Source organism: Poromitra crassiceps (genome assembly GCF_964638095.1).
Source record: "Poromitra crassiceps genome assembly, contig: HAP1_SCAFFOLD_352, whole genome shotgun sequence".
Classification (NCBI taxonomy): domain Eukaryota; kingdom Metazoa; phylum Chordata; class Actinopteri; order Beryciformes; family Melamphaidae; genus Poromitra; species Poromitra crassiceps.
In genome coordinates this window covers 61,719-89,655 of record NW_028152052.1, presented here as the reverse complement: position 1 = coordinate 89,655, position 27,937 = coordinate 61,719, and positions in this window count along the sequence as shown.

Below are 27,937 nucleotides of genomic sequence, written 5' to 3'. Positions count from 1 at the left end.
TAACGTTACTTGAGCTTACCTTTGATGAAATGTTGGCCGCAAAGAGCAAAGACGTGTGTACTTTGATGGTAGAAAAAAAAGCCAAACAGCGTGAGTCGACTGACTCGCAGGCAACGGAATGAACAAGTTGTTTTTTTGACCGCCAGGTGGGCGTTCCCGGCAGCACGTAAGCCCCTTGAAAGCTATGAATTGAGACCATAAACACATTAGGAAAGTGTTTACTGATGAGGCCATACTTGAGGCTTCAAAACAGAAGTCCACAAACCAATGGGTCGCCCCCTGCAGGCAAAGAGGACACTTCTGCATTGGCTTCAATTTTGACAAACAGAGCTACTACCCCCTTGTATGTAACACATGTATGTGTGATGACTGGTTTACACTTTAGATTAGGGGATGCAGAAAGCCTTGTAAATTAATTCTAAATTATTTACACATCATTTACAATAAGTGAGGAACACTTCATTTACTAAATGTTTATAGATGACTTACAACACATTTGTATATGTTAACATCACATTTATTAATCATCTACAAATGTATATTAATGTTTTGTAAGTGATTAATTCATCATTAACTAAAGGCTTATAAATGACTTACGACTGAATGTTATTATAAAGTGTTACCGTTACATTCAACACACACACACGGTGTTGGTCAGGATCTGTAACGTTAACGTTATTTGCTTTGCGCCTTTCAATATTGCTGGTAGTGATAGCCTACTGCTTCAGTCGCCCGGCTCTGTGCTGTAGTAGTAGCCTATCCAAGCCCGCTGCTCTCATGTAGAGCTCAGCTGTCCTGTTGTAAACATAAACATGCATTGCAGTGGCGCAGCCAAACGGCACCGCAACGACTTCATAAATCATTAATCCACCCCCCCCCCCCCCACCCCCCCCCCCACCCCCCCCCCCACCCCCCCCCCCCCCCACCCCCCCCCCCCCCATCAACGGCGATGCCATCGTCCATCGCAATGTTTCACTTTGGAACCATCGCGGTGGCCATTTGGTTGACATCGCACAACCCTAGCCTGGAGCCTGCCATTTTCTATGCTGAACAACACAATTGTAACGCATATCGGTTCATAATTAGACCTAATGTGTGATCATCAATCAATAGTATGGTCCACAATATAGCGGTGTGCGTAAAAGTGGCGTTAAAGCAGAGAACCAGCCTGGTCATCATAACTATAGGCTGAAATATAAGATGTGTGTGCATAAAAGTGCATTCCAGGAATTCCATGCAGTAAATGCGCGATTATTGAACTTTATGAAATGCAAGACGAGTCTAACAGCATCTAACTGCCCCATAATCAAAGCAGTCTACAGGCCAGCTCCATATAGGCTAAAGGGTGCGTCGCGCTGTAGCGAGCCTATGCGGTAATATTCCCATGCATTTGAAATGAAAGAAATTGTGAATTAAAGAGCCTACTTGCTTAGATCAAAACATAACATACGGTATTATAGCTTACAGGAAGAACACTCATATTAACACTAGTTAGTTGGTGATTGCCCCCTAATAATAGAATCAGTCTAACAATACCGGGACAGCTCCAGGACAGCTGTTGCTGAAAGAGCATACAGGCTTCTTCCCAATACCATATTTAATGAGGAGGGGGAAAAAGAAGAGAAAACATACTTTGTTATATCAAGATAACCAAATAAAGTAATTATCGCGATAAAACGGCAATAAAATAATAAACAAACACGTGGCCGTTCTCGGCTTCTGTACTGGACAGAGACTAACTCAAAACTGAAAGTGTGTAGTAAATCTAGCCTGACTCTGTGTCTCCACCCCCATAGTGAAAAATAGCATCAAGTTGAATCAGCTGACTATAAACTCACTGTTAGGACCACAGAAGCAGGTTGTCCCTATAGGAACAGGCCCATTATAAATATGGAGTGATTTGACATTCAGCAGCAGTAAATGAACTTGGACAAAGATGAGCTTGAGAGAGTACAAAAGGTGTCATCAGAATTCTAGACAATTCTGAATTTTGTAGATCTGTTGTGATCAAGTCACAGTGATGTTCTGCCTTCATCTGGAGGGGAAATGCTGACGTTAAACAAGTCTAGTCTGTCACCAAACCGGTCTAACAGAAACCAGGTCTGAGACAGAGAAACCACAGACACATGAAAACAACATCATTCATGTTCAACTATAGTGTGAAAAAGCCTATTTTACAGTCTGCTGTTTTTGTTGAACGAAATGGTCACAAAGCCTCCTGTTAGCATTGCTAGCCTCCTGTTAGCATTGCTAGCCTCCTGTTAGCATCACTGGCGACTAGTGAGAGTCAAAGGGAACTGAAGGTATTTCCCTCAAACCTGCAGGTAGCCTCAGAATTCGACTACTCATTTCATATTTCATATGGAAGTCTCAGACAACATCCATCACACCGCCCCCCCACCCCGGAGTTCTACTGCGGGCCAGGGTTCCAATCAATCAATCAAAGGCAACTCGCCCTGTTGAGAAACACATTCAGGGCAGACAGAGCAGAGATAAACTCAGTAGCTATAGCTCAATAAACATAGCATGCTAAAAACAGCTGATATTTATTTGATTTGGAGTTCATGGATGATGCAGTTGAATTGGATGGCCGTGCGTATTTATTTGAGCTGGAATAACATCATGTGGAGGAGCGGAGGAACAGGAGTTTTTGTGATGGACAGCAGACAGACAGACAGGGTAAACAAATAGCCTTCCTGCAACAAGGTAAATTACAGCTGCCATTATCTTGCTGTCGCTATGATATAATAACGATATGAATTGCCGCATGTTAGAAAATAAGCTTTTTATAGTAGGTAAATACACACATCGCACACGGCCGCATTTCCCATGTTTCAGGTCGTGGCTGGGCTCGTTATTGCGCTGATCTGGATTTGACGTATGGATGTATTGGAAATGAGCATTCGCTTGTTTCACAACACTACTGTCTGCTCCGAAGTGCTAATGCCATCCATTCGACCATCGGAGATGATGGGCTCTATCATCCCACTGGCCTTAAATTAGCGCCAGGGGGGAAGATACCGTTAGGCCGGTATTTAAGGCCCATTCTGGCCTATTCTGCCACTGCGCCACGCCTCTTTGGCGTAAAGCGCATTTCGGGGCCTAAAAACATGATGCTATCTTCCCGAGGCAGGCGCAAAGCGTGTTTTTTTGCTGTTAATGCCAGTTTAGCGCCTAAGGCCAGTGGGACGCGGGCCCAGCGCCACGAGGGGGCCTAAGGGGGCTTAGCCCCCTCAGTTCAATTTTCTGCCCCCCTCACTTAATTTTTTTTTTTTTTTTTTTAAAGAATAGTTCATCTATAAAGGCCAGTTAGGCAATGTTTGTACCTGACATGTTTCGGCTGCTGTTTCTGCAGTCTTCATCAAATTTGATCAGTTTAAGTTGATGTAGGCTACCCCCTGTAAACATAGCTCTGTTGTTTCAGAATTGGCAGGGAAGCACTATTTGCTGTGCTTTGGTTGTCACAAGGTGTCAGAGATGTAGCTATTTATTAAATTTGAACCTCACTGCATGTTGTAGTGATCATGATGTGATTAAAACAGACACACACACACACACACACACACACACACACACACACACACACACACACACACACACAGAGAGAGAAATCAGCTGCACCCAAGCACACAGCATGCCATGAGCAGAAAGATGGAGACAACGCATCTGATCACTTTATTTCTTTAATTTAATTAACTTGGCACTGACTGGCTATTATTCTGTTTATTTTTTTGTCGATTTTTGCTGCAATTGTTTATTCTATGACTTTTCATATAGACATATATGTTCAGAGTGCTCCAGACAGGTCCCGCATTTCACGTTATGCAAAGCTCAGCTCTATTAATGCCTTAATCTGCTGCTGTGAAATAAATGTTTTATTTGATTTTGAGTCTTTCTTGTGTTGTTATTGCACTTTTCAGAGGTTATTATGGTTAAAAAGTCCAGAAATAGGCATAGCGGGTATATAACCTATGTTTTACGATATAAAAATATAATATAAAAAAAAAAAAAAAAAATCAGCCCCCTCCCCAGTTATAACTGCCCCCTCAGTCATTTCATCCTGGCGCCGGCCCTGGTGGGACGATAGAGCCCACTGTCTGTGGTAGGCTTTAAACGTTAGCTTAGCGTCACATAATATCACAGTCAGTCCATCTCCTCACAAAGAAATGCTCCAGGTAACGCCTTTTCCATGCAAAAATGCAAATGTTATGTGTGAACAGCCATAGTAATCCATAGTAATTATGGATTAACCCCCACCGCATCGATTTATCTAATGACCATTTTTTGATTAGTCGATTAATCTAACAATTTTTTTTTTAGAAATACATTGAACCTCAAATTCAAAAGGATTGCTGACAGCTTAATGTTTAAACTGGAGTAATATGCAGTTAAGATAATTATGGGACGGCATTAGCTCGGGAGGTAGAGCAGGTCGGCCAATGACTCAAGGGTTGGCGGTTCGAATCCCGCTCCCTCCCAGCTGTTGTCGTTGTTTCCTTGGGCAAGACACTTAACCCTCATTGCCTCGTATGAATGGGTATGAATGTCTATGAATGTTGGTGGTGGTCGGAGGGGCCGTAGGCGCGAAATGGCTGCCACGCTTCCGTCAGTCTTCCCCAGGGCAGCTGTGGCTACATCACCCATAGCTTACCACCACTGGTACGAATGGTGTGAATGAATAATGATTCCTGTGAAGCGCTTTGGGTGTCTAGAAAAGCGCTATATAAATCCAATCATTATTATTATTATTATTATTATAATCACTGGCAAATAAATGTTCTTTCATTAGTGTGCGGCAAGGAAAGTAATTGAAACGATTTGACTTACATTAATTAAATGCAGGGATGCAAAGTCATGTGTAGTGAAAAAGGTGACAGATACCAGAGGAGACATAAAACCACTCAGAAATCCTAAAGGATTAGGATAAAAAAAAGTGACTGTGACTATTTTGCATCCCCGTAAGTAACGTTAGACTAACAAACCCGCACGTATTGATATAATAATATGTAGCCATTTAGCCATGGGCAAGGGCAAAAATGCCCCCAAGTAATCTCAGAATGCCCCTAAAAACCATGATCCAGGGGCAAAAATTGCCTCCAAGATTTTGATTAAAAAAAATCACTGAATTCATATTTTCATCTCTAACACACACTCAGCACCTACAAGCTGGTTGCTAGAAGATGAAAAATGAAAAAGAACACACTCACACAACAGCGCTGTTCACATTATGCTTTAGCAAGGTTATGCACTAATTCCAGTTCTTTTTTAAGGTGCCCCCAAAGTTTTGTAAATGCCTCCAGGTCTAGACAGTGGGGGCAACTATATTTTTAATTTCCTACACTGTAGGCCAAAAAGTACGTTAAACAGGAGTGACTTGGTGCTGCTGTCTGCTGCCCAGAGACGCACGCGCACGTACGTAATGTTATGGTTACGTGACATTGTTTCCAATTTGCAGGGTTTAACGTTATATAGCGGGACATTGTTGGGTCTCAATCTAAAATCCTCCCACACTTTAGATGATCATGGACAAGGTTTTTGTAGCTTGTCCTGTCATTTGGGAATAACAATCCATGCTATTACGGGCACAGCCATTTCACTACTTCCGCTAGCCAGACAACAATATGACTTCTGGTCGGATTTCCAAGATAAAAACCATTCTACACAAGTCTAAAGCACACAGAAGCCATTAAAAAGTTTTATTTTGAAATCTGATATTGGAACGGAGCTATCTGGTGTATTAATTATCTTTGCTTCACTTAATTTCGACACATCGATGCACGTTTATGCAAATTGACGCATTTACGTAGTCGATGACGTCGACGCGTCGGAACAGCCGACGCAGGCAGAAAGCAACACAACAGAGAGAGAGGGAGGGAGGGAGAGGGGTGGACTGATTTACTGTTTGTGTGCAGGGATTTAGTTCCCACTCGAGGCTATTTCGCAAGGACATTGTTGCTGGGCTTAGCGCCGCCCATGACGATTGTGATCAGTTTAAAGCAGGGGTCTCAAACTCAAATTACCTGGGGGCCGCTGAGTGTCCAGTCTTGTCACAAGGGGGCCAGATATCTCGCGCGCTACGTGTGCTCGATTCCTAGGCTCGCCCGCTGCACGGGCTCACTCAGAAGAATAGATGAAAAATCTGACTTGTATTTGTTTTCGTTCTTGTTATTTAGTTTTGTTTATTGTATTACTTTTCTATGTATTGTAAAGCGTCTTTGAGTTCCCCAGAAAAGCGCTATATAAAACTTATGTATTATTATTATTATTTATTAAAAATGAATGGATTTATTTTGGCTCTCTCCATGTGGTTATACCAGCATTGCGTAATGCTGTGCTGTGCGTAATCACACACTGGCGCTGGTAATAAGCAGAGAATGAGTCAGATTTTTGTCGCTCATCAGTCATCATCATGTGTTTATGTGTGTATGTGCAAACGGGTGTGCATGCAATACAATGACAAAAAGCCTGGAGTAGGGTTGGCACAATGAACCATGGCCTCGACCATCGTCAATGGGACGACCCCCATCGACCTCTGAGCCTCCTACATCGGACCATCATGATTAACTATCTGTTCGAATAAATTTTTTGCAGATTTAATAATAAAATACCAATTCCACTCAACCACGATGCGCAGGGGACGCGCGGGCGGTCTTAAACAAGTGCACCAGTACACCAGTGTGCCCACTACAGAGAAGCTGTAGAGTGGGAAGGAGGAGCGGGAGGGGAGGATAAGCAGAAGTCAGTTGTGTTCTTGTGAAAATGTTAAGACAATGAAGAAACTTCACGTTCTTTCCTGTTTTTAACCTAATGTGAGTCATGTTGCAAGTCTTCAACTGTAATTTCAACCCGCTCAAGTGTCTTTCCATGAAGTCACTCCATTACATAGGCTGCTGCTGCTGCTGTGTTTCTATCTCTCTTTACCATAATGTTAGGTTCAAAACTGAGCCCACACAAATCTCACGTTATCCCCCAGCAATTTTTTCCATTTTCTGCCAGCTAGTTAAATTCAACACACACACGTTGTTGGTCAGGATCTGTGATGTTAACGTTATTTGTTTTGTGCCTTTCAATATTGCTGGTAGTGATAGTCTACTGCTTCAGGTGCACAGCTCTGTGCTGTAGTAGTAGCCTATCCAAGCCCGCTGGTCTCATGTAGAGCTCAGCTGTCTTGTTGTAAACGTTGCAGTGGTGCAGCCAAATAGCACCGCAACGACTTAATAAATCATTCATTCGATGGGCCGACCCCCATCGACCTCTGAGCTTCCAACATTGGACCATCGTGATTAATTATCTGTTCGAAATAAGATTTTGCCGATTTAATAATAAAAAAAGACCCCCCCCCCCCCCCCCCCCCATGGCTACGGCCCTGGGTGGAGGTTCCCTATAAGCCCCCTGGGCTTTTTTACCTCTCCCTGCACAGTATACAGTTGTCATTGCTGTGTATATTTTATTGTCTTGTTTTTTTACTGTGCGAATAAATAAACTAAACTAAACTAAATTTAAAGCATAAAATATTTTTGTTGAACTATGAAGCTTTTGCAACAACAACAAAAGTTTTTATTTTTATTTTCTTGAAAATGTTTCGCAAAGTGCCACGGACCCCTGGGGGTCCCCGGACCCCATTTGAGAACCACTGCCATAGGCTATATGATCCCTCCCAGTGCTTTACACTGAAACATACCTCCAGTGTTTATAGGTGAGTGCAGGAACATACCTGCCGCCTCAAAGACTGCACATGCTTCAGTTTAGGATCATTACATCCCAAACACTTTTAAATCCACTGGCAAATTTGCCAAACCTACGGAGCTCATTCTCTAACGAGTCGTTAGGTATAAACGCATATAGGTGGATTATGACATGAAGGGCCCCTGCAGGCCTGGAGGCATAAACGGGCCCTCATACGCACAATTAAGGTCAGCATTGACCTGCATCTCAACAGGATTTACAGCACAGCACCTATATATATATATATATATATATCCTATGTATCCTATATATATATATATATATATATATATATATATATATATATATATATATATATATATATATAATGTAATCAGCAAGCAGGCCCCTCTTAACCCCGCCTCTGGCACCGTTGATATTCAGTGAGCCAACCCGTAGCACCTCCATGAAGGAAAAGAGAAAGAGACAACAAAGAAGAAACCAGCCAGGAAGGAAACCAAAAGGTGTGCTGTGAACTCTGTCCATTTAAATCTGTAAAAGATGGGAACCATTATTCACTGCTGTGACCCATTTGTTAAGGCTGGCCCTCTTCTTAGGTGTCAGGACTGCCAAAGTACATGTCCTGCTCACATGACCAGCTGACTTCAAAAACTTTCCAGCATCTGGGAAATATGCTGACAATTTAACATTTTTCTTGTACTTTGTACGGCTCAGGAAATTCTCAATTTCCCCAACTGAATACAAACTCCTAACCCGGGGCCTGGGCCCAGCCCCCCCCCCCCCCCCCCCCCTTAACTCCGGCCCTGCCGCCACAGCACCCTCTCTCTAGGACCCACAACATCCACCAAACCTGTACCCTCCTCCTCTGTAGGAGCGTCCACCTGGCTCTCCTGCCCCCCCTCTCCCCCACAGCCCCCCCACACCTGACCCGCTGAGTAGCTCCTCTCCAGCCCCACTCTGTAACTCCCCTCGCTAGCCTCCGCTGCAGGCTGCTCCCTTGGCCTAGTGGGGGCCTCCCTCTCTGCCTGTTTATGTGGGCATGCAAACCTCTTATGCCCAATGTCCCCGCACTCAAAACAACGCAACGTATCCGTACTCGCATAACCTCGCATCAAAACCTGGTCGGTGCTTTTCAAGTATATAAACACCTGTCTGCGAAAGGACAGGACATGTTTCAAACCTGGCTCCTTACACCCGAGTGAAATCATCCTGAACCCACTAGCAAACTTCCCAAAACAAGACAGCTCCTTCACTAACGCATCATTTTTGATAAACGGAGGCACATTTGACACTACTACACATGTAGCTGGCGCCGACAGCGGAGCTACCGGTACCAGCACACCCTTCACCCAAATGCCAAACTTTCTTTCTTCATAAACACCACCACTGCTTTGTTCAGTCGTGAAGCCTATCCGAGCTGTTCGCTCCGTACCTGTTCACTGACGGCTTGCAACACGTCCTCCACCGTGATCCCGCTGTCAGGTACGAGAAGCCCCCCGAACGAGACCGCTTAGACCACTTCAAACCCCAGCACCGAAGAGAAAAAGAGGGGAAGGAAAAACAAAGGGAAAGAGTGAGGATTGATTGATTGATTGATAACTTTATTGAAACAATAATAGCAGGATTGTACAAGACAACACAACAAAATATATTGCTCAACACCTAAACACAGGCCTACATAACAACATTGAATTCACCTGTATCTCATAGGGATGGGCGCGAGTACTCGGGTACTCGAGCACTCGTTCATAACGTCAGTAGTCGAGTAACATTTCTGCTGTTCGGGTACTCGCCCCACTCCGCACGCCTTTAAAAATGGCCTAGAAGATCTATGCACGCATCGTCATGTGGATCTGGCAGCATGAACTGCACGGGCGTCAAGTCAGCCAGAATGTACAAGTACATCGTCCGCTTTGTTGCTTTCAAAATAAAACGCTTATTGTACCTTATTTATTTTGAGTAATGCGTTACAGCCACAGTTTCACGCCATATAACATCACAACGAGTATTTTGATACAAGGTTTGCTGCTTCATTCGTTGAAATACCTTTTCTCCTCCAACGTGCATTAATAAGCTATTTACTTTTGTTTAAGTAACATTATTTTGAAAGTTTTAACCGGAAGTTTTCCAGCTCATCCCGAAAATGGTGGCTGAAGATATGCTCCCGAAGGAGACGCAGACTTCTTCATAGCGCACGCCCGATAAAACTCATTCAAAACTTTGCAGTAAACGCTAGTTTACCGACTACACTGTCGTTTCCCATAACGGTAGTCACAAGGAATGTGGAGAAAGAATCACTTTTTGGGAGACAATCGCTTCATGGTGATCACTATTCAGCTGCAGCTCAGCAGCTGTAACGTTAATCACACTGGTCAGTTTTCACTTTTTGGCAGAACACCGGACCTTGTAATCCGTGGATTTACGTTAGTGTAACAGTGATCATAAAGTAAAATGGATGATACTGGACAATAACCTGACATTGCTGGACAAGGACAATGGACATGTAGGCTATTGGAAATGCATTCGCTTGTTTCACAACTTGTCTGCTCCAAAGCGCTAATGCCATCCATCCAACCATCGGAGATAGGTAGGCTTTAGATGTTCGCGTCACCTAATATCACAGTCAGTCCCTCTCCTGACAAAAAATGCTCCAGGTAGCGCTTTTTCCATGCAAAAACGCAAACGTTATGTGTGAACAGCCCCATATACAGCAAATTACCCCTGCTCAGTCATTACCATAGTAATCACACAGCAGACCCCCCCCCCCCGCGCGCGAGTGCTCGAGCACTCGTTCATAATATAAGGAGAGTACTCGAGTATTTAAATTGCTTGAAATGCCCATCTCTAGTATCTCATAGGATTTACAGTGCAGGTATACACCCAATTAAAGCCAAAGGCACAATAACCCTCTAACTGTCCATAAACTTATGGGACAATTTGTCAAAAAATAAAGGGATCATTTCGTCCATGGCTCGGGCAAGATACATGGTGAAGAGGCTCTGGTTTATGGCTGTGGGCTCACGGGCAGACGCCACTCCTCCTGACAAAGCTACCAAAACACTGGTCGCTCATCCAACACTCAAAAACAGTAGGCCTTACCTGATCATATGGATAGGACAGACATATGAAGAAAACGGGGGGAAACCGAAATACAGGGACAGAAAAAATCTCCACGCCACTCGTCCTCTGCACTCGCTCACTGCACACTGTGGTGCTCAGTAAAGTAGGCCTACAGGTCTGAACGCATTGTGAATGAGATGTACTCGCCTCAGGTCAGATTCCTGTGTGTGTCTGAACAGAAATGTGACCTATAGGAGGCAATAAGGACAGCTTACTCTACTGACCTCCTCTGCATAACAATGGCTATTCTGGCTCAGCATTATGCAACTCTCTCCTAACATTGATTAGTTAGCTGAAATTAAATAGTAGCCTGGGAGACCTTTTATATCCTATATATTTTTTTTGCTATATCGCCCACCCCTACTACAAGCTGACCTCTGCCTCTGCCCTGTCTACAAACTGACCTCTGCTCTGTGAGTTAGGATTATTTAATCCCTTGTTTCCTTGTCTTGTTATTTTTGAGTAAAATGGCAGTTTATTGAATTGTAATTGTATTGAATTGGGCTGGTGAGCTTCAGTGCCCAGGGGCCCCTGGGGGTGTTAATCTGGCTCAGCCAGCAACAAACGGCAAGACAGTCACCAAGCAGCCAATAAACTGAAAACCGCACCTTACCTGATCATGTAGAGAAAAATATGAAAAGGAAAACTCCCGAAGTTGGTTCAGAAAATCAAACTCCGCGCAGAGAACTCACTCTCACACCCTCCACCAACAACGTCCCAGCAAGCAGCAGCAGCAGCTATAGAGACTCGCGGAACTCCACCCCCATGTATAAGCGAGAGAGAGGAGAGGACACGCCTTGGGGGTGTGTGTGTGTGTGTGTGTGTGTGTGTGTGTGTGTGTGTGTGTGTGTGTGTGTGTCTGTGTGTGTGTGTGTGTGTGTGTGTGTGTGTGTGTGTGTGTGTGTGTGTGTGTGTGTGTGTGTGTGTGTGCGTGCGTGCGTGCGTGCGTGCGTGCGTGCGTGCGTGCGTGCGTGCGTGTGTGTGTGTGTGTGAGAGAGAGAGAGAGAGAGAGAGAGAGGACATCAGGGGGGGTGGGAGAGTTTAGCTCCAGCACCCAATCTGACTGTTGTCACCCATAGATTCAGTAGGTTCGTCATCAGCCCCATTCCTATCCTGATAAACCTGCTAGTAGGTTTCAATGGCCGTTATCAAACAACTTTATATTTAGGCAAATAAAACAACTTAGGGTTAGGGTGAGGGTGAGGGTGAGGGTGGGTTAGGTTTAGGGTTAGAATTAAGCAACAAAACACGTTAAAAATACGAAAACGTAAACCTCTCCTGATAACGAATCGCTGATAACGACCTTCTGCGCCTACTAGCAGGTCAGTAGGGCCCTACTGGCCGATATGAATGGGGTGATAAGACGCTGATAACGACGATTGAATGGGCTGACAAGCCGGTCCACCGACACGCTGCACGCCGCCTCGCTCAGCTGCTTCTGCTTGTGGGCTGTCGGCACTGCAGGCTGTCGGTATATAGATGGGGCACCGGTTTGGACATAAACACACATAATGATGGATGACTAAACTGAGTCATTCTCTGCTTAGTAACAGCACCACTGTGTCATTAGCACAGCACAGCCATACATCCATGATATGAGCACATGGAGAGAGCCAGTCGACTAAATCCATTCATTCTTTATTCTTTGCCTTTACCAGTCACAGACGTTTGTTTTGTCATTGTTTAATAAGAGCATCGCTGAGTTGCTTACCACTGTGTTATGAGTGCGTGCTGCAATTGTGAGTCTTGCTTGACTACAATGACAGAAAAGCAGCACATGAAGAAGCCATGACTTTTCCCTGACTTTAATCCAAATTTCCCTGACCAAACACTTTCTGGGGACCGCCTTCCATTCCGAAACACCACCATTCCGACACACCCCCACTCAGAAACACCCCCTTTCCGAAACCCCCCCACTCCGAAATTTAACCCCCCCACTCCGAAACCCCCCCACTCCGAAATTGATTTTCAAGTCCATATTTCTCAGAGTTTCCTGCATTCCTGCAGCTTGAAATAAACGTTTCAACTCGTTTTTTTATGTCACTTCATATAATTTCGCTATAGCAGCAAACACGAGCCTGCTGCATTCAGATAGATACAGGAATGTGATTGTAAACGTTGGATACATCCTAAAATCAGCTGTGGATCACAGACATTGGTGAGAAATAGCCTTTATTTAGATGTCGGCTGCCACAGACTTTTTTTTTTTTTTTACAGTGTGACTATTTTATTAGATAATATGTATTTCTGATTGAATAAAAACTACATCAAATTGATTGTGACTACGATGGAGTTTTAGGGCCATGCATGATGAAAAATAAAAATTAAAGAGGGATTTTTTTTTCCAATGACAGGAGGGGAAAAAATAGTTTCCATTTCAAGAATAAAGTCGAAATGTTGAGAATAAAGTCGAAATTTAGGCACCAGGCAGAAGAAAAAAAAATCAGAGGACCAAGTTTTTTTTTCAAGAATAAAGTCGAAATGTTGAGATTAAAATCGAAATTTCGTGAATAAAGTTGAAATACTGTAACGAGAATACAAATGAAATGTATCATTGCCCCTGGAGCAATATCTCCAGAGACCAGACAGGCTAAGAGCGCACTCACTCAGACTCAGTGCGCTCTTAGCCTCGCTGGTCTATTTGGATTCCCAGGGGCACAAGTTAACATGTCTTAAGACCAGAGAGGCTAAAAATCTATGACTGGGCCTAGAGACACCCAGGCCAGCCACCATACCCAGGCTAGAGCCCCTTTGCCAGCCCCAGACACCCAGGGAAGCCACCCCCACCTCCAGGCTGCCAACAAACTGAAAAATCAAAACAAGTTAGGAGAGCACCGCCCACAGTGTAGCCTACATACTGTACATATCCCATTCTCCGACTCAGTCAGTGGGCTATATCCTGAGTTTCTGAAGTGTTGCAACTACTGTATATTGATGCAATGCCATGTGTATTTAACTTAAATTGCCATAATCTTGAGATTGATCATTCACAGATGATCTTGTACAACCAAATGCAAACGTCGGGCCGTGCGTTGTGCAATATGAAGACATTTGGATTCAGGTGTGTCCAAACGCATCCGCCGCCCCCGCCCGTGCATACAGCATAAATTATTCTTATTGCCGTTATTAAGGAGAGGAGTTGATTTGCCACTTAAGGAACGGTAAGTAGGCTATTCTAGCCATTCAATAGAGGCCTATATCAAAATTGTGCTGACGGGCAGATACAGGCTTTCATCTTGCTGCGCACCTGTGTGGAGCTGCCTGCCGACTCCATATCCAAGTGTCTCTCCAACTTGCAATGCACACAATCATGCCTGTGTAATATGAATAGGCCTCTGCTCCTCAATTCTTAATCAATTTATTTTGTTGCCTATAGCCTAATTTCCGGATTGCCGCCGCGTTAAATTCGGCTGTGTCAACCACGCTTATAACCAGCAGATTAAAACGCGACAATGCTCACTGCAGGCCAAGCGCATGGCTTGTTGAGATGAGTGCACTGCCGACAAACCTTTCTCAGATGATACTGTTAATGTCAACACAGAAGTTAAAATAAAGTGTTGGAATATTTGTAATTAAATCAGAACAAACTAATTTTAATTTTTAAATCAAGTTGTGTGTTGTTTCTGCAATGTCAGGCTATTTGATGCAGACATCACGGCATTTTGAAATAATGGACATCCAGTTAACAATGGCTATATTTCTCTTGAACATAAAATAGGCTAAATAAGGCACACACAAAAACTAACCTACCTTTTTTATTTATAGCTGCCAGCCATATTCACAGTAGCCTATGGCTATATGATTATCAGTATAGCCTATAGCCTATTTAAAATTAATATTTGAAAGGTTGAATCCTCCATCGTTTCAGGGGGCACGGGTCAGACAGCCATGTCTACATTAGCTTACCTATTTGATGGGTCGGCACTTTGTTATGTATGTTCATATTACGCATGGGTTTTCACTGCTTTTTCGCGCATTGCAAGTTGGAGAGACACTTGGATTTGAGTCGGCAGGTAGCTGCACGTGAGCCAGCAAGCATTGTTCATTTTAAATTAGTTTTAATTCGATTTTGGGCCTTGATTATGCCACTCTATAGGCCCGCATATCAATTGATGAAAGGAGTGTTGGCATTAAGTGTTAGCCTATATAAACTATAACTCCTTTGATGTCCAACACACGGTGCACAGCGAGATGAAAGCCTGCATCTGCCCATCACCAGCACAGTTTTGATATAGGCCTATTGAAATAGGCTAGAACTAAATGTTCACACATCTCCATCTATTAAATAAGCGAATATTATTTTGTGATGTGTATGGCTAGCCTATAGGCTACGTGATGAATGAATGAATTTGCAATTAGGAAGTGCAGATGCACAGTGTGCCTCTCGTCACCTCACAACAACATGGGAATAACATTTGCTTTTATGGAATAAAAAGGTAAGAAATAGCGTATTGTGTTAGTTAGCCTCAATCTCGAGATTATGGCAATTTAAACGAATTAAATCCATCAAGAATTGAAGAGAGGAATTGGAAACATGCGGATGTTGGCTGCCAATCTATATGCACCATGCAGTCGCAATATGTTTTTTTTTTTTTTTTTTCAGAGTGTTTATTCTAATTCATTTCATCTGATAATATGTATAGGCCTAAAACTGTAGGAAATTCATTGTGTTTATAGGTGTTGCCCCCATGCACGTGAGTCTAATTTATTATAGAGTTAATATAATGTAGGCTATATAGTCTACTTAACTTTTCAATAAAAATAAAAATAAATAGCTTAAACATATGCCTTATGTTATTTAGCCTAGCTGTTTTCAGGGGAGCTGTGTGGACAAAGGGAAGGATAGAACACTTCAATTAACATATTCTGCCTGTTTTCTGGAAAACGACTATAGTGAAGACTTTCCACTCTGCTGGTCTAAATACCAGGTGTGGTCTTGCGCATTCCTGGCTCGCAGTTTTCTGCAGGTCACGGTGCACAGAGATATCTCTACAATCACTAAACATTGTTCATTTATGTTGTCTTGCCACACAGTTTGTTAAGTTTGTCAAATGCGTAATCCGAGAGCACAAGGATCTGTTCCACAGCAGCCTATTCAACTGATTATTTATATCTCCTGACACGCCAACAGGATCTAACCATAAATTATGTTTTCTACACATCTAAAGGTGAGCTGTTACACACGCCCACATTCATACCGTGAAAGGTGTTTGAAAAAAAATAATTGTAACTTTGAGTCAAATGCTCACAGTTGAATAAGGTTCATTGAGTCGAGGACGTTCTTATTTGTGAATGCCAGTCGGGTTGAACTGATTTTGTTTTATGAAAATCTGAGGAAATGTAGCTTCCCCATTCCCGATGGTCTAACATGCATATGCATATTTTCAATAAAAAACAATGAGTTGAACGTTCATTTCAAGCTTTTGTAATTGGCTGCAGCTTATTTCCGAATCGATTGCGGCTGGAGAGCTGGCTGCAGTGTTTGATGCAGGAAACTCGGAGAAATCTGGACTTAAAAATCAATTTCGGAGTGGGGGGGTTTCGAAATGGAGGGGATGTCCCCATTCGGAATAGCGGTGCCTTTAAAAAAAATGGGAACCCCCTCCATTACGAAGAATGGAGGTCGATCTTCGGAATGGGGGGGTTTCGAAAAGGCACATTTTCTCTGCGTATACATAAAAACATGACTAATGAGTATGACATTCTAAATTTCAAATGTCACTATTAACAGATTACAATAATTGAAAAACTAACATGGTCAGTTAGTACTCTAAGGCTGGCTTTACACTGTGAAACTTTCAGGCAACTAGTTGCAGGTTGCAAATGGCATGAAACAATTTTCATGCAACTTGACATGAATTGAATTAGCAATTCAAAAATAATCAAGGTCTCATGTAACACTTGTTTCACTAAAACAGCGAGCTACATTCGTAATGTTTCATGGAATAGCACTTTAAAGCCAGTAATAGCAATTTAAATTACTGGCTCCATGGCAATGCACTTTACATTTATTTCATAGCTTTTTTATATTTTTTTATTCTCTTCCATTGCCCTGCTGCTATTTGCTTCATCTGCTGTAATTTGTTTTTATCTTGAGTTCCTTTAATGTAAACCACTTAGTGTTTTATGTTTATTGTGCCTCGTCTTTACTATATGTTTTATGTAGAGGTTGTAGTTGTCATAGACAGTGTTGCATAGTTGATTGCTCTATTGCTGACAAAAATGTGTTATTGTAAGTCGCTTTGGATGAAAGCGTCTGCCAAATGACGTAATGTAATGTAATGTTGTAATGTGAGGACCACAATTGTAAATTTCTGTGTTTTTATCCTCTGTGATTGATCTATTTGTCTGTTCTTTTTACTAAACTAGACATAGATATCTCGCGCGCTACGTGTGCTCGATTCCTAGGCTCGCCCGCTGCACGGGCTCACTCAGAAGAATAGATGAAAAATGAATGGATTTATTTTGGCTCTCTCCATGTGGTTATACCAGCATTGCGTAATGCTGTGCTGTGCGTAATCACACACTGGCGCTGGTAATAAGCAGAGAATGAGTCAGATTTTTGTCGCTCATCAGTCATCATCATGTGTTTATGTGTGTATGTGCAAACGGGTGTGCATGCAATACAATGACAAAAAGCCTGGAGTAGGGTTGGCACAATGAACCATGGCCTCGACCATCGTCAATGGGCCGACCCCCATCGACCTCTGAGCCTCCTACATCGGACCATCATGATTAACTATCTGTTCGAATACATTTTTTGCAGATTTAATAATAAAATACCAATTCCACTCAACCACGATGCGCAGAGGACGCGCGGGCGGTCTTAAACAAGTGCACCAGTACACCAGTGTGCCCACTACAGAGAAGCTGTAGAGTGGGAAGGAGGAGCGGGAGGGGAGGATAAGCAGAAGTCAGTTGTGTTCTTGTGAAAATGTTAAGACAATGAAGAAACTTCACGTTCTTTCCTGTTTTTAACCTAATGTGAGTCATGTTGCAAGTCTTCAACTGTAATTTCAACCCGCTCAAGTGTCTTTCCATGAAGTCACTCCATTACATAGGCTGCTGCTGCTGCTGTGTTTCTATCTCTCTTTACCATAATGTTAGGTTCAAAACTGAGCCCACACAAATCTCACGTTATCCCCCAGCAATTTTTTCCATTTTCTGCCAGCTAGTTAAATTCAACACACACACGTTGTTGGTCAGGATCTGTGATGTTAACGTTATTTGTTTTGTGCCTTTCAATATTGCTGGTAGTGATAGTCTACTGCTTCAGGTGCACAGCTCTGTGCTGTAGTAGTAGCCTATCCAAGCCCGCTGGTCTCATGTAGAGCTCAGCTGTCTTGTTGTAAACGTTGCAGTGGTGCAGCCAAATAGCACCGCAACGACTTCATAAATCATTCATTTGATGGGCCGACCCCCATCGACCTCTGAGCTTCCAACATTGGACCATCGTGATTAATTATCTGTTCGAAATAAGATTTTGCCGATTTAATAATAAAAAAGACCAATTCCACTCAACCACGGGGGGACGTGCGGGCAGTGTTAAACAAGTGCACCAGTGTGCCCAGTACAGAGAAGTGGTAGCGAGGAAGCGGAGGGGGAGGATAAGCAGAAGTCAGTTGTGTTGTTGTGAAAATGTTAAAACAAAGAAGAAACTTCACGTTCTTTCCTGTTTTCAACCCAATGTGAGTAATGTTACAAGTCTTCAACTGTGAATTAAACCTGCCTGTTTCCATGAAGTCATTCCATTACATAGGCTGCTGCTGCTGTTTCTATCTCTCCTTACCGTAATGTTAGGTTAAAAACTGAGCCCACACAAATCTAACGTTATCCGCCGCCAGTAATTCTGTCCATTTTCTGCCAGCTAGTTACATTGGTAACACTTTATAATAACGTTCAGTCGTAAGTCATTTATAAGCCTTTAGTTAATGCTGAACTAATCACTTACAAAACATGAATATACATTTGTAGATGATTAATAAATGCTATGTTAATATATCACTAATGTGTTGTAAGTCATCTATAAACTTTTAGTAAATGAGGTGTTCCTCACCTGTTATAAATGATGTGTAAATCATTTACAATTAATTTACAAGGCCTTCTGCATCCCCTATTCTTTTTTTAAATATATTTTATTTAGCAATTCAAAAAATTTAGAACACAGAAAAACAAACCAAAAACAAACAAACAAACAAACTCAGATACAGTAAAAGAAAAGAAAAGAAAGAAAAAACATACATACACTAGTGCCACCAGTTACATACAGCTTGTAAATATATATAAATTATGCTTGTAAATATATATACATATATAAATGAGTGGGATCCCACACGAGGGAGAAAGACCGGCCGGGCGAGTCACCCATCACCCCTAACCTCGTTAAGGTAGGCCAGAAACGGGTCCCAAATAGTTTGAAATCTCCCAGGTGAGTTGGTCCTCAAGAACCTGAGTCTCTCCATTCGTATAACGGAAATCATGTCCGCCAACCACAACTGAAAACAGGGTGGAGTGGGGGACTTCCATTTCTGCAGAATGGGTTTCTTGGCAACAATTGTCCCCTGTGACAGAGACTGCTGCACAGCTGTAGGGAAGTTCAGAGAGGACTCCGAGCAGCCGAAGATGGCGAGTTCTGCTTCCGGCTGAAGGGTTATTTTGTAGGCCTTAGAGTCTGCATCCCCTATTCTAAAGTGTAAATCATTCATCACACATAAATGTGTTACATACAAGGGGGTAGCTCTGTCAAAATTGAAGCCAATGCGGAAGTGCACTTGAACCTGCATTCTTTCGAATGGCCTGCAGGGAGCGACCCATTGGTCTGTTGACTTCTGTTTTTTTATGCCTCACATATGGCATTTTGGCCATTGCCATCTTGGATCTTGACACAAGTCCAGGGGTTTCCCACAGAGCACGGCCTGCTATTGGTCCGTCATCGGTGAGCTGTGTGATCAGTGGACAAGCGACATGTCAATCACGCCCCAAAACATAGTCTGCAACTACAACATAGTCAACTACTATTCATAGCTTTCAAGGGGCGTTACGTGCTGCCGGGAACGCCCACCTGGCGGTCAAAAAAACAACTTGCCAGCCGTGTCGACTAGTTTCTCACGCTGTGTAGTGTTTGTTCAGCCAAAGTGCCGATAGCCTACCTGTTGTGTTATCGGTTGCACTAAACCGACGAGGAGACACGCCTGGCTTGTGCTTTCACAGAATCCCGTCGGAGAAAGAAAGGAGGAGGTTGTGGATTTGTGCGAGTGGTTCAGTCGCTGAGCAGGGGAAATGCAAATAGCTTTTTTTTCTACCATCAAAGTACACACGTCTTTGCTCTTTGCGGCCAACATTTCATCAAAGGTAAGCTCAAGTAACGTTAACGGGCTATTAATCATTATTGTAACGTTACTTGAGCTTACCTTTGATGAAATGTTGGCCGCAAAGAGCAAAGACGTGTGTACTTTGATGGTAGAAAAAAAAGCCAAACAGCGTGAGTCGACTGACTCGCAGGCAACGGAATGAACAAGTTGTTTTTTTGACCGCCAGGTGGGCGTTCCCGGCAGCACGTAAGCCCCTTGAAAGCTATGAATTGAGACCATAAACACATTAGGAAAGTGTTTACTGATGAGGCCATACTTGAGGCTTCAAAACAGAAGTCCACAAACCAATGGGTCGCCCCCTGCAGGCAAAGAGGACACTTCTGCATTGGCTTCAATTTTGACAAACAGAGCTACTACCCCCTTGTATGTAACACATGTATGTGTGATGACTGGTTTACACTTTAGATTAGGGGATGCAGAAAGCCTTGTAAATTAATTCTAAATTATTTACACATCATTTACAATAAGTGAGGAACACTTCATTTACTAAATGTTTATAGATGACTTACAACACATTTGTATATGTTAACATCACATTTATTAATCATCTACAAATGTATATTAATGTTTTGTAAGTGATTAATTCATCATTAACTAAAGGCTTATAAATGACTTACGACTGAATGTTATTATAAAGTGTTACCGTTACATTCAACACACACACACGGTGTTGGTCAGGATCTGTAACGTTAACGTTATTTGCTTTGCGCCTTTCAATATTGCTGGTAGTGATAGCCTACTGCTTCAGTCGCCCGGCTCTGTGCTGTAGTAGTAGCCTATCCAAGCCCGCTGCTCTCATGTAGAGCTCAGCTGTCCTGTTGTAAACATAAACATGCATTGCAGTGGCGCAGCCAAACGGCACCGCAACGACTTCATAAATCATTAATCCACCCCCCCCCCCCCCACCCCCCCCCCCCCCACCCCCCCCCCCCCCCCATCAACGGCGATGCCATCGTCCATCGCAATGTTTCACTTTGGAACCATCGCGGTGGCCATTTGGTTGACATCGCACAACCCTAGCCTGGAGCCTGCCATTTTCTATGCTGAACAACACAATTGTAACGCATATCGGTTCATAATTAGACCTAATGTGTGATCATCAATCAATAGTATGGTCCACAATATAGCGGTGTGCGTAAAAGTGGCGTTAAAGCAGAGAACCAGCCTGGTCATCATAACTATAGGCTGAAATATAAGATGTGTGTGCATAAAAGTGCATTCCAGGAATTCCATGCAGTAAATGCGCGATTATTGAACTTTATGAAATGCAAGACGAGTCTAACAGCATCTAACTGCCCCATAATCAAAGCAGTCTACAGGCCAGCTCCATATAGGCTAAAGGGTGCGTCGCGCTGTAGCGAGCCTATGCGGTAATATTCCCATGCATTTGAAATGAAAGAAATTGTGAATTAAAGAGCCTACTTGCTTAGATCAAAACATAACATACGGTATTATAGCTTACAGGAAGAACACTCATATTAACACTAGTTAGTTGGTGATTGCCCCCTAATAATAGAATCAGTCTAACAATACCGGGACAGCTCCAGGACAGCTGTTGCTGAAAGAGCATACAGGCTTCTTCCCAATACCATATTTAATGAGGAGGGGGAAAAAGAAGAGAAAACATACTTTGTTATATCAAGATAACCAAATAAAGTAATTATCGCGATAAAACGGCAATAAAATAATAAACAAACACGTGGCCGTTCTCGGCTTCTGTACTGGACAGAGACTAACTCAAAACTGAAAGTGTGTAGTAAATCTAGCCTGACTCTGTGTCTCCACCCCCATAGTGAAAAATAGCATCAAGTTGAATCAGCTGACTATAAACTCACTGTTAGGACCACAGAAGCAGGTTGTCCCTATAGGAACAGGCCCATTATAAATATGGAGTGATTTGACATTCAGCAGCAGTAAATGAACTTGGACAAAGATGAGCTTGAGAGAGTACAAAAGGTGTCATCAGAATTCTAGACAATTCTGAATTTTGTAGATCTGTTGTGATCAAGTCACAGTGATGTTCTGCCTTCATCTGGAGGGGAAATGCTGACGTTAAACAAGTCTAGTCTGTCACCAAACCGGTCTAACAGAAACCAGGTCTGAGACAGAGAAACCACAGACACATGAAAACAACATCATTCATGTTCAACTATAGTGTGAAAAAGCCTATTTTACAGTCTGCTGTTTTTGTTGAACGAAATGGTCACAAAGCCTCCTGTTAGCATTGCTAGCCTCCTGTTAGCATTGCTAGCCTCCTGTTAGCATCACTGGCGACTAGTGAGAGTCAAAGGGAACTGAAGGTATTTCCCTCAAACCTGCAGGTAGCCTCAGAATTCGACTACTCATTTCATATTTCATATGGAAGTCTCAGACAACATCCATCACACCGCCCCCCCACCCCGGAGTTCTACTGCGGGCCAGGGTTCCAATCAATCAATCAAAGGCAACTCGCCCTGTTGAGAAACACATTCAGGGCAGACAGAGCAGAGATAAACTCAGTAGCTATAGCTCAATAAACATAGCATGCTAAAAACAGCTGATATTTATTTGATTTGGAGTTCATGGATGATGCAGTTGAATTGGATGGCCGTGCGTATTTATTTGAGCTGGAATAACATCATGTGGAGGAGCGGAGGAACAGGAGTTTTTGTGATGGACAGCAGACAGACAGACAGGGTAAACAAATAGCCTTCCTGCAACAAGGTAAATTACAGCTGCCATTATCTTGCTGTCGCTATGATATAATAACGATATGAATTGCCGCATGTTAGAAAATAAGCTTTTTATAGTAGGTAAATACACACATCGCACACGGCCGCATTTCCCATGTTTCAGGTCGTGGCTGGGCTCGTTATTGCGCTGATCTGGATTTGACGTATGGATGTATTGGAAATGAGCATTCGCTTGTTTCACAACACTACTGTCTGCTCCGAAGTGCTAATGCCATCCATTCGACCATCGGAGATGATGGGCTCTATCATCCCACTGGCCTTAAATTAGCGCCAGGGGGGAAGATACCGTTAGGCCGGTATTTAAGGCCCATTCTGGCCTATTCTGCCACTGCGCCACGCCTCTTTGGCGTAAAGCGCATTTCGGGGCCTAAAAACATGATGCTATCTTCCCGAGGCAGGCGCAAAGCGTGTTTTTTTGCTGTTAATGCCAGTTTAGCGCCTAAGGCCAGTGGGACGCGGGCCCAGCGCCACGAGGGGGCCTAAGGGGGCTTAGCCCCCTCAGTTCAATTTTCTGCCCCCCTCACTTAATTTTTTTTTTTTTTTTTTTTAAAGAATAGTTCATCTATAAAGGCCAGTTAGGCAATGTTTGTACCTGACATGTTTCGGCTGCTGTTTCTGCAGTCTTCATCAAATTTGATCAGTTTAAGTTGATGTAGGCTACCCCCTGTAAACATAGCTCTGTTGTTTCAGAATTGGCAGGGAAGCACTATTTGCTGTGCTTTGGTTGTCACAAGGTGTCAGAGATGTAGCTATTTATTAAATTTGAACCTCACTGCATGTTGTAGTGATCATGATGTGATTAAAACAGACACACACACACACACACACACACACACACACACACACACACAGAGAGAGAGAAATCAGCTGCACCCAAGCACACAGCATGCCATGAGCAGAAAGATGGAGACAACGCATCTGATCACTTTATTTCTTTAATTTAATTAACTTGGCACTGACTGGCTATTATTTTGTTTATTTTTTTGTCGATTTTTGCTGCAATTGTTTATTCTATGACTTTTCATATAGACATATATGTTCAGAGTGCTCCAGACAGGTCCCGCATTTCACGTTATGCAAAGCTCAGCTCTATTAATGCCTTAATCTGCTGCTGTGAAATAAATGTTTTATTTGATTTTGAGTCTTTCTTGTGTTGTTATTGCACTTTTCAGAGGTTATTATGGTTAAAAAGTCCAGAAATAGGCATAGCGGGTATATAACCTATGTTTTACGATATAAAAATATAATATAAAAAAAAAAAAAAAAAAAAAAAAAATCAGCCCCCTCCCCAGTTATAACTGCCCCCTCAGTCATTTCATCCTGGCGCCGGCCCTGGTGGGACGATAGAGCCCACTGTCTGTGGTAGGCTTTAAACGTTAGCTTAGCGTCACATAATATCACAGTCAGTCCATCTCCTCACAAAGAAATGCTCCAGGTAACGCCTTTTCCATGCAAAAATGCAAATGTTATGTGTGAACAGCCATAGTAATCCATAGTAATTATGGATTAACCCCCACCCCATCGATTTATCTAATGACCATTTTTTGATTAGTCGATTAATCTAACAATTTCTTTTTTAGAAATACATTGAACCTCAAATTCAAAAGGATTGCTGACAGCTTAATGTTTAAACTGGAGTAATATGCAGTTAAGATAATTATGGGACGGCATTAGCTCGGGAGGTAGAGCAGGTCGGCCAATGACTCAAGGGTTGGCGCTTCGAATCCCGCTCCCTCCCAGCTGTTGTTGTTGTTTCCTTGGGCAAGACACTTAACCCTCATTGCCTCGTATGAATGGGTATGAATGTCTATGAATGTTGGTGGTGGTCGGAGGGGCCGTAGGCGCGAAATGGCTGCCACGCTTCCGTCAGTCTTCCCCAGGGCAGCTGTGGCTACATCACCCGTAGCTTACCACCACTGGTACGAATGGTGTGAATGAATAATGATTCCTGTGAAGCGCTTTGGGTGTCTAGAAAAGCGCTATATAAATCCAATCATTATTATTATTATTATTATTATAATCACTGGCAAATAAATGTTCTTTCATTAGTGTGCGGCAAGGAAAGTAATTGAAACGATTTGACTTACATTAATTAAATGCAGGGATGCAAAGTCATGTGTAGTGAAAAAGGTGACAGATACCAGAGGAGACATAAAACCACAAGGATTAGGATAAAAAAAAGTGACTGTGACTATTTTGCATCCCCGTAAGTAACGTTAGACTAACAAACCCGCACGTATTGATATAATAATATGTAGCCATTTAGCCATGGGCAAGGGCAAAAATGCCCCCAAGTAATCTCAGAATGCCCCTAAAAACCATGATCCAGGGGCAAAAATTGCCTCCAAGATTTTGATTAAAAAAAATCACTGAATTCATATTTTCATCTCTAACACACACTCAGCACCTACAAGCTGGTTGCTAGAAGATGAAAAATGAAAAAGAACACACTCACACAACAGCGCTGTTCACATTATGCTTTAGCAAGGTTATGAACTAATTCCAGTTCTTTTTTAAGGTGCCCCCAAAGTTTTGTAAATGCCTCCAGGTCTAGACAGTGGGGGCAACTATATTTTTAATTTCCTACACTGTAGGCCAAAAAGTACGTTAAACAGGAGTGACTTGGTGCTGCTGTCTGCTGCCCAGAGACGCACGCGCACGTACGTAATGTTATGGTTACGTGACATTGTTTCCAATTTGCAGGGTTTAACGTTATATAGCGGGACATTGTTGGGTCTCAATCTAAAATCCTCCCACACTTTAGATGATCATGGACAAGGTTTTTGTAGCTTGTCCTGTCATTTGGGAATAACAATCCATGCTATTACGGGCACAGCCATTTCACTACTTCCGCTAGCCAGACAACAATATGACTTCTGGTCATATTGATATATTACTGGGTATGAAATCCGACAGTCGGAATAATGGCGTTAAAATGGTCGGATTAATGGAGGGTCGACATTATGAGACTACAATGATAAAACTCGCCGTAGACATCAATGGTCGGATTAGCGGGTGGTCGGAGTTATGTGTAGTCTGACCTATGGGGTGTCGTACCAACGCGTGGACCCCAAAAATCGGAGCCTCTCCATACGTATAACCGAGATCATGTCCGTCAGCCACAGCTGAAAAGAAGGTGTAGAGGGAGACTTCCACTCCCTCAGAATGAGTCTCTTGGCGACAGTAGTTAGGGCGCCCCAGTGTTTTAAATGACTACAGGCCGATGGCGTTGACCTCACACATCATGATGACACTGGAAAGGCTCGTCCTCGCTCACCTCCGAGCACTGGTGGAGGAAGAAATTGATCCTCTGCAGTTTGCATATCAGGGTAAAGTGGGAGTGGAAGATGCAATAATATACCTGCTGCATAAGGCCAACTCCCATCTGAACAGGGCAGGAAGCATTTTTAGGATCATGTTTTTTTTTTTTGTTATTGTGCTGTTGGCTTTGAGTGTTCAGGTGGCTGTGTTATAAATCCTGTTGAGATATGAGTGTATGTCTTAGTTATTATTCTGGCCTTAATTGTGCGTATGTGTGCTGTGAGGGGGGCCCTTTATACATCCAGGCCCAGGGGCCCGTCATGTCATAATCCGCCTATGGCTTGGACAGACTATCTCCACACTTTGTTTAGTGCTGTACCAGCACTGGAGAGAGGCCCCACCTACCCTCATTCTGCTATAGGGGAAAAACACGGACTTGTTTGCATTCCTTTAAACTGATCACAATCGTCATGGGCCTTTGCGAAATAGCCTCGAGGGGGAACTTGTTTGGTGGAACCAAATTGCTAAATCCCTGCAGACGAAAATGCCACATAAAACAGTAAAAACGCACGTCGAGCATGTCAAACTTTCCATTGTCAGCATGTAAACATGTCAACATGTTTAATCATGTTTTAAGGTGTCTACGCTAGAAAAGAAAAGGAAAAGTTTACTGTTATTGCTTGTTGTTCTCTTGTTTTACTGCATCTATATGCCCTGTTTTTGCACTGTTATACTGTTATTTGCACTATGTTGTAACGGAGCCTACAGCACAAGAATTATCATGGGGAAATCGCCCCCTCAGAACAGTGAATGAGGGGAGAAACTGAGAGGATGGACAGGCTCCACAGATTTGTGTTTGTTGTTGTTGTTGTTTTTGCAACATAATTCATAACCTTATTTTAAAGACCACTGAGAAATGTTTTAAACAGCTAAAAATATGTATATATAAAAATATGTTTGCTTTGACTGAAAATAGGAGCAAAGCATGTAATTACCACTGACTTTTTCAAACCCAACAGCGCTGACTGATGATGTTACTTTGCAGTCTTGTAATGACTTTGTAGTCATTTCTAGTCAAAGACAAGAATAGACACAAGGGGCCCTATCTTCCCCCTGGCCTTAGGCGCTAAACTGGCGTTGAAAGCAAAAAACACGCTTTGCGCCTGACTTGGGAAGATAGCATCTACAGGCGGAGTTTGACTTTTAGCTTTGGGGGGGCCACTTCTGCAGGAGACAGACAGATGACTTTTATTCATCTTCTGAATAAAAGGACAATTAGGCTATTGAAAAGTATGGATTAGACTGAGGATATCTCTGATTACTGTAACAAGTCTTACACCTGCAATAGCCTATTGTTGTAAGCAGGGTTTGTACAGCTTTTAAGAGTAAAATTCAAGCACTTTCAAGGTACCTAAACCAGGCTCTCGAAGCCTTTATTATCACATCTAAATATATTGACAATGTGAAAAAACAATGGCATTGTGATGCCTGGTGAGTGAGGAACTTTTTTGAGTGCTCCCTGTGTCCTGGGCACTGTCCACAGCCTCTTGCTATAGGCTGCTGTAACATGACACCGTGGGCTCTATTTTCCCACAGGCCTTAGGCGCAGAAACTGGCGTTAAACGCAAAAAAATGCGCCTTGCCCCTGCCTCTGGAAGATAGCATCATGGTTTTAGGCCCCGAAATGCGCTTTACGCCGAAGAGGTGTGGCGCAGTGCCAGAATAGGCCAGAATGGGCGTTTCGGCCTTAAATACCGGCCTAACGAT